Raw genomic sequence first — 7,863 nt, 5'->3', positions numbered from 1 at the left:
TCTTTGATACAATTCTTTTCGGTTGATAATCTACCATAACCTTATGGTTCAAAGGGTTAGTGATAAGCATGTCATCTTCTAACCCATCTCTCGGTATGCTCTTTTTAATAGGAGATACAATGTATATATAGGGGTGAATATAATTAGGGTCTATCAATACATACTTAAAGGTATTATAATTAGGAAATGTACCTCTGATAACGTCTACCAGATTTGGCTCCTCTCGAGCCATAGCGTACACACGGGGTGCTACTCCAGCCTCGGGCCGTTCTGTAGTCTCAAAAGCCCTCTGTGATGTACCAGCTGTTTCAGGTCTCACAGGTCTTCTACCCCTTTGCACTGTCGGGGCAGACCTCTCAGTCGGTGGTAGTGCAGTGGGAGCACTCCCCTACGGACAACTTCGTATGAAATGATCCGTAGACCCACATCTGAAACATCCACCAGTCAACAGTCGACACTCCTCTCTGTGTATCCTGCCATAGTGGGTACATTCTGGCACTGAAATTGATTCTCTTATTACTGTACCCGGGGAACTAGCTATAGATACTCCAGACTGGCCCTTCTGGCCTTGTGTCTGGCTCTGTGAACCCTTATGCTTCTTACTACTAGTAGCTGGTGCACTAAACTGGCCCTGTCTAGGACCTCTCTTGCATTGCCTATCCTTTCTGGACTGCTCTTCATTTCTGACTCTCTCCACATCAAGGGCTGATGCTACCAATAGAGAGAAATCTGTGAAGTGGTGAGATGTCACTATCAACCTGATGTTGTCATTCAGTCCATCCTCAAACCTTCTGCACTTATCAACCTCTGTAGGCATTAGCTCTAATGCATATCCACTAAGTCTCACGAATTCCCGCTCATATTCGGAGACTGTCAGCTGCCTCTGTCTCAGTGCCAAGAATTCTCTCCTTCTGGCCTCTAAGTACACATGACTAATGTATTTCTTTCTTAATTCAGCCAGAAAGAAATCCCAAGTAATCTGTGCAGGCTGTACCACTCTAGATACTGTCACCCACCATCTATATGCATCCTCCTGTAGCAGTGATAGAGCACACTCCAACTGCTGCTCTGGGGTGCAGTGCAACTGCTGCAATACCCTCTTTGTCCTCTCCAGCCAATACTCTGCTGCGGCTGGATCATCATCCCTCTTACCTCTGAAATCAATTGCCCCATACTTTCACAGTCTCTCTAGTGGAGATCTGTGTATAGGTTGCGGCTGTGGGGGTGGAGGTGGCTGTACAGGTGGTGGTGGTGGTGGTGGTGGCTGTGGCTGTGGCTGTGGAGGTGGAGGTGGCTGTGGCTATGGCTGTGGAGGTGGAGGTGGCTGTGGCTGTGGAATAGCTCCGGCGATTTGACGGAACAGCTGTGTCATCAGTTCATAGAAGGCCTGTTGTGCCCTACTCACAGTACCTCGAGATGACTCTGCTCTACTACCACTTCTCCCCCAACTAAGAGTAGGTGCGTCACTCTCTACTTCCTCCTCTATCGGTCTCAGAGGTCCGTGCTCTGAAGAATCAGATGCCATCGATCCTATAAAATTGACAAAGAAATAGATCTGCATTAGTGTCACCTCCACTCTATTTAAAGGCCCATGCATGTGATGCACTCTATCTATTTCTAACTATTTATGTCGAGGACCGCCTAAACCTCTGCTCTGATACCACTAAATGTGACGCCCCTTACCCGTCTATTGTATAGCCGAGCAAGAAGTGCCACATTTGGTGCCGGAGCACCCTATCTTGTCTTATCATGTCTATTATAAATTTAATGTCATTTAAAACAGGTAATTTATGTGTAGAATTTTTTTTTATTTCCTATTTCTGTGGAGACCCGGACAGATCCTCCTTAGTTTTATTAGCATCTGGCGAGTTCCACTATCACGTGTTAACATATTCATAGTTATCTCACATATTTCCATATCATATTCTCTTTTATCATACCATTCACAACTATTTATGAGATCTCAAAATAAAGTGTCATCTATTGCATTCATATGGAAATTCATAGATAATAAATTATAAGTTTTCATTTCAAGCCCAAAATAAAATACATCATAAACTAGTAATTACATCATGACTAGACATACTGAACCAAAATACTAGTCTACACATGGGCCCTACCAAAATACAAAGACCGGTGAGGTGACTCTGGACAATGGCAGATCTGATCAGAGCTCTGTCAGTGCACTATTGGTGCCGCAGTGCTTGGGCCCGATCTCCAAGACCTCTACGCGATGGAAAACCAACGCGCTAAGCATAACGCTTAGTGGTGCATAATTTATAATAATAATAATTAAACAATTGAATTAATATTTACAAATCATAAATTCTGGGTCTTTTACATTTTTTTATTACACTTTGGAAACAATTAAAATTATTGGGATCTTTCCTGTTTACTTAATGTTTATTCAGTATTAATTAATTATTATCAATGCCCAAGAAACCTATAACAAATTATAAAAGCTGGATACACGGGAGTATACGGGTTAGACAGCCATATGTCTACCCTGTATACATCTGTCAGGCACGAGGCCAGCTATCGGGCACGAGACCCGCTGTCAGGCTTGTAAAGCCAGAAATAAGGTAGGCACAATGGCCCGTAAGTATTCATATAGCCTGTAGAACAATCATACCAGACATATATTGTCAGTTCATGATTTTTTCGGTAGGCAGTACTGCTATCTGTAGTCCCTAATTGGTATACCAATTTATCCAAACTAAATAAATAAGTCTAGGCATACTATGGGCAATTAAACATTTTTAATTAATTTAACGCTATTTACTATTACTATTTTCTAGTACTGTTCATTGGTACCATTAATTTCATATTAATAGGACATTAGTCCCAATTCACATATTCATATCATTTTTAATATTTAATTCTCCTTATGAGTATTTTAATTATCATATATAGCATTTTTTTCATGAACCTTTCTTTAGGTTCATGTTGATGTGTTATCTTTATCTAGGAATTTGACTAGGTTGGGATGTAAATTTAATCACAATTCCTTCATAACAATTGCTCCTCTATGTTTAAACTTGAATTTCAGTTTTTGAATCACTGAATTTGGGGTTATAGAACTCATGTTATGGTCAAAATACCGAAGGAATAGTATTTTGGGACATTTTCTGGGTTGAAAGTTTCAGTGACCCAAATTGTGCTAACAATTTGGATTGATTAAAGGCAAAACTGGGTTAAGTAGTAGCCCTATGTCTAAACTTTCCATGGGCAAAATTTTAGGTCATTTGGACCAGTATAGAGAGAGTTATGACCAAATGAACACGTAGTGTTCATTTGGTCATTTTCTGGGTTGGCAGTTTCAGTGACCCAAATTGTGCTAACAATTTGAATTGGTTAAAGGCAAAACTGGGTTAAGTGGTCTTCATGAAAAGTGTATCCCTATGTATAAACTTTCCATGGGTAAAATTTTAGGTCATTTGGACCAGTATAGAGAGAGTTATGACCAAATGAACACATACTGTTCATTTGGTCATTTTCTGGGTTGGCAATTTCAGTGACCCAACTTGTGCTAACAATTTGAATTGGTTAAAGACAAAACTGGGTTAAGCGGTCTTCATGAAAAGTGTAGCCCTGTGTCTTTCCATGGATAAAATTTTAGGTCATTTGGACTAGTATAGAGAGATTTATGACCAAATGAACACGTACTGTTCATTTGGTCATTTTCTGGGTTGGGTGCAGGGAAATCCGAATTTGGGCAGTATTTAGCTCAAGTTTTGGACAGAATTTGGGCATGGTTTCTTCATGGAAAATGGGCTATTTTGGGTCTAGTTTCACCTCCAATTGGCCTCGTACCAATTGGGGTCACACAATTTTATTTATGGCCTAAAATGTACACTGCCCTCAACAAACACAACCTGCAGAAAATTAACACTTCCAAAACTCAATCTCCTCCAACTTCCTTACTTCAATTTGCATGCAATACACTTCTATAAGCAACAATCTCATCCCAATAGGTCAATTTCAACATTTTACACAAAGTCCTCAATATTTACACAAACCCTAGTTTTCAAAGTTTCAAATTTACCCAAACACTACACAATCAAACACCCAAACATTTCAACTAATTACACATTCTCATGGAACCATTTTTCATCACTTAAAAGCAATAAACTTCAAGTTCCATGGCTGCCAAAAATTCAAGGGTTCTTTCCTCTAGATTTTCTTTTTGTTTTAATGGTATTTATGCTTAGCTAAACATGCTTTTCATGTTTAATAAAGAGAAGAAGAGGGATTAGTGCACTAACCTTACTTGAGCTTCCCAAACCTCAACTTTCTTGCTTCTTATGGGTGTCTATGGCTTCCTTATGGAGTGGGGAGTATTTTTTGTGAAGGGTGCTAAAGGTTTTGATGGGTAGAAGCTTGAAAAATCAAGCTTAGAAGCTTGACAACAATGGAGGAAATGAGGGAAAGAGAGACAAAGAAGAAATGGAGGAAGAAGATGGAAGTGGGTGGGAGTTTGTCCTCTAGTGCCTATTTATATACATTTTTTTTTTGAATTTTCCTAAGCCTTTTCTTTTCTTTTCTTTTCTTTTCCTTTCTTTTCTTTTCTTTTCTTTTCTTTTCTTTTCTCTTCTCATTTTCCTAATCTATTTCATAAATTTTAATTAATGTTAATTATTTTATTCTCTAATAATTTTTTTTTTATTTTGACATTTATGTCAAAATTCTACTTTGAGTGTTTATTGACCAAAATGCCCTTAGTAGTGCATATTGGGTTATTTTTATTATTTTTGTACCAATTTATAAATTCTCTAAACTTTAATTTTTTTTTTCTCTACATTTTTCCTATATTTTCTTAACATTTTTTTTTTCTTCAATTTATGCCTCCTCACTATAGTCTAGGTGTAGTTCCAGACATTTTAACTATCCGAACAGACATTAGTTGTCGGAAACAGTAAAATGTACGGATTACTTATGGTGAGGGCGTTACAATTCTTCCCCTCTAAATAAAATTTCGTCCTAGAAATTTACATAGTGCAAATAATCGAGGGACCGCTATCTCCTTGTCTTTTCTCCTTTTTGTGTTATAATGCTTTACTTGTTCTTTAGTCTATCTTATTAATCCTAGTTCTACAATCTTATCCTTATCTCAATTTACTATTGGAAATACGTAGCTCTACACAGTAGTCCCAAGTCGGTACTGTAATCTGCAGCTTACAGCACAAACATCAAGAGCATTGCATAGTCACCACGGTATAATCCCAATAGGCTAACTCTTTTTTTTTTTTTTCAACCAGTTCTATACTCATCTTCTTTCATCACATATACAACCTCCTTCTCATTTCCATCTATTATCTTTGATACAATTCTTTTCGGTTGATAATCTACCATAACCTTATGGTTCAAAGGGTTAGTGATAAGCATGTCATCTTCTAACCCATCTCTCGGTATCCTCTTTTTAATAGGAGATACAATGTATATATAGGGGCTAATATAATTAGGGTCTATCAATACATACTTAAAGGTATTATAATTAGGAAATGTACCTCTGATAACGTCTACCAGATTTGGCTCCTCTCGAGCCATAGCATACACACGGGGTGCTACTCCAGCCTCGGGCCGTTCTGTAGTCTCAGAAGCCCTCTGTGATGTACCAGCTGTTTCAGGTCTCACAGGTCTTCTACCCCTTTGCACTGTCGGGGCAGACCTCTCAGTCGGTGGTAGTGCAGTGGGAGCACTCCCCTGTGGACAACTTCATATGAAATGATCCGTAGACCCATATCTGAAACATCCACTAGTCAACAGTCGACACTCCCCTCTGTGTATCTTGCCACAGTGGGTACATTCTGGCACTGAAATTGATTCTCTTATTACTGTACCCGGCGAACTAGCTATAGATACTCCAGACTGGCCCTTCTGGCCTTGTGTCTGGCTCTGTGAACCCTTATGCTTCTTACTACTAGTAACTGGTGCACTAAACTGGCCCTGTCCAGGACCTCTCTTGCGTTGCCTATCCTTTCTGGACTGCTCTTCATTTCTGACTCTCTCAACATCAAGGGCTAATGCTACTAATAGAGAGAAATCTGTGAAGTGGTGAGATGTCACTATCAACCTGATGTTGTCATTCAGTCCATCCTCAAACCTTCTGCACTTATCAACCTCTGTAGGCATTAGCTCTAATGCATATCCACTAAGTCTCACGAATTCCCGCTCATATTCGGAGACTATCAGCTGCCTCTGTCTCAGTGCCAGGAATTCTCTCCTTCTGGCCTCTAAGTACACATGACTAATGTATTTCTTTCTGAATTCAGCTAGAAAGAAATCCCAAGTGATCTGTGCAGGCTGTACCACTCTAGATACTGTCACCCACCATCTATATGCATCCTCCTGTAGCAGTGATAGAGCACACTCCAAGCTCTTTGCTCACAAGTGCGGTGCAGCTTCTGTAATACCCTCTTTGTCCTCTCCACCAATACTCTGCTGTGGTGGATCATCATCCTCTTACCTCTGAAATCAATTGCCCCATACTTTGCGATCTCTCTAGTGGAGATCTGTGTATAGGTTCTTGTTGTGGGGGTGGAGGTGGTTGTGCAGTGGTGGTGGTGGTGGTGGTCGTGGTGTGGCTATGGTCGTGGAATAGCTCCGCGTGATCCCAGAACAGTGTATCATCTATTCATAGAAGGCTCTTTGTGCCCTACTCACGATGCCTCGAGATGACTCGCTCTACTACCACTTCTCCCCAACTAAGAGCGGTGTGTGACTCTCTACTTCCTCCTCTATCGGTCTCGGAGGTCAGGTGCTCAAGGATCGGATGCCATCGATCCTATAAAACAAACAAAGAAACAGATCTGCATTAGTGTCACATCGACTCTATTTAAAGGCCCATGCATGTGATGCACTCTATCTATTTCTAACTATTTAGTTTGAGGACTGCCTAAACCTCTGCTCTGATACCACTAAATGTGACGCCCCTTACCCGTCTATTGTATAACCGAGCAAGAAGTGCCACATTCGGTGCCGGAGTACCCTATCTTGTCTTATCATGTCTATTATAAATTTAATGTCATTTAAAACAGGTAATTTATGTGTAGATTTTTTTTTTATCTTATTTCTGTGGAGACCCGGACAGATCCTCCTCTGTTTTATTAGCATCTGGCGGGTTCCACTATCACATGTTAACATATTCATAGTCATCTCACATGATTCCATATCATATTCTCTTTTATCATATCATTCACAACTATTTATGAGATCTCAAAATGAAGTGTCATCTATTGCATTCATATGGAAATTCATAGATAATAAATTATAAGTTTTCATTTCAAGTCCAAAATAAAATACATCATAAACTAGTAATTACATCATGACTAGACATAATGAACCAAAATACTAGTCTACACATGGGCCCTACCAAAATACAAAGACCAGTGAGGTGACTCTGGACAATGGCAGATCTGATCAGAGCTCTGTCAGTGCACTCTTTGTCTTCTTTGTTGCATTTCTGGGGTGATCTCCAGTACCTACGCGATGGAAAACCAATGCGCTAAGCATAACGCTTAGTGGTACATAATTTATAATAACAATAATTAAACAATTGAATTAATATTTACAAATCATAAATTCTGGGTCTTTTACATTTTTTTATTACACTTTGGAAACAATTAAAATTATTGGGATCTTTCCTGTTTACTTATTGTATATTCAGTATTAATTAATTATTATCAATGCCCAAGAAACCTATAACAAATTATAAAAGCTGGATACACGGGAGTATACGGGTTAGACAGCCATATGTCTACCCTGTATACATCTGTCAGGCACGAGGCCAGCTGTCGGGCACGAGACCCGCTGTCAGGCTTGTACAGCTAGAAATAAGGTAGGCACAATGGCCCGTAAGTAGGC

Source organism: Hevea brasiliensis, unplaced genomic scaffold (genome assembly GCF_030052815.1).
Source record: "Hevea brasiliensis isolate MT/VB/25A 57/8 unplaced genomic scaffold, ASM3005281v1 Scaf22, whole genome shotgun sequence".
Lineage (NCBI taxonomy): Eukaryota > Viridiplantae > Streptophyta > Magnoliopsida > Malpighiales > Euphorbiaceae > Hevea > Hevea brasiliensis.
Note: the sequence above shows the minus strand (reverse complement) of the source record.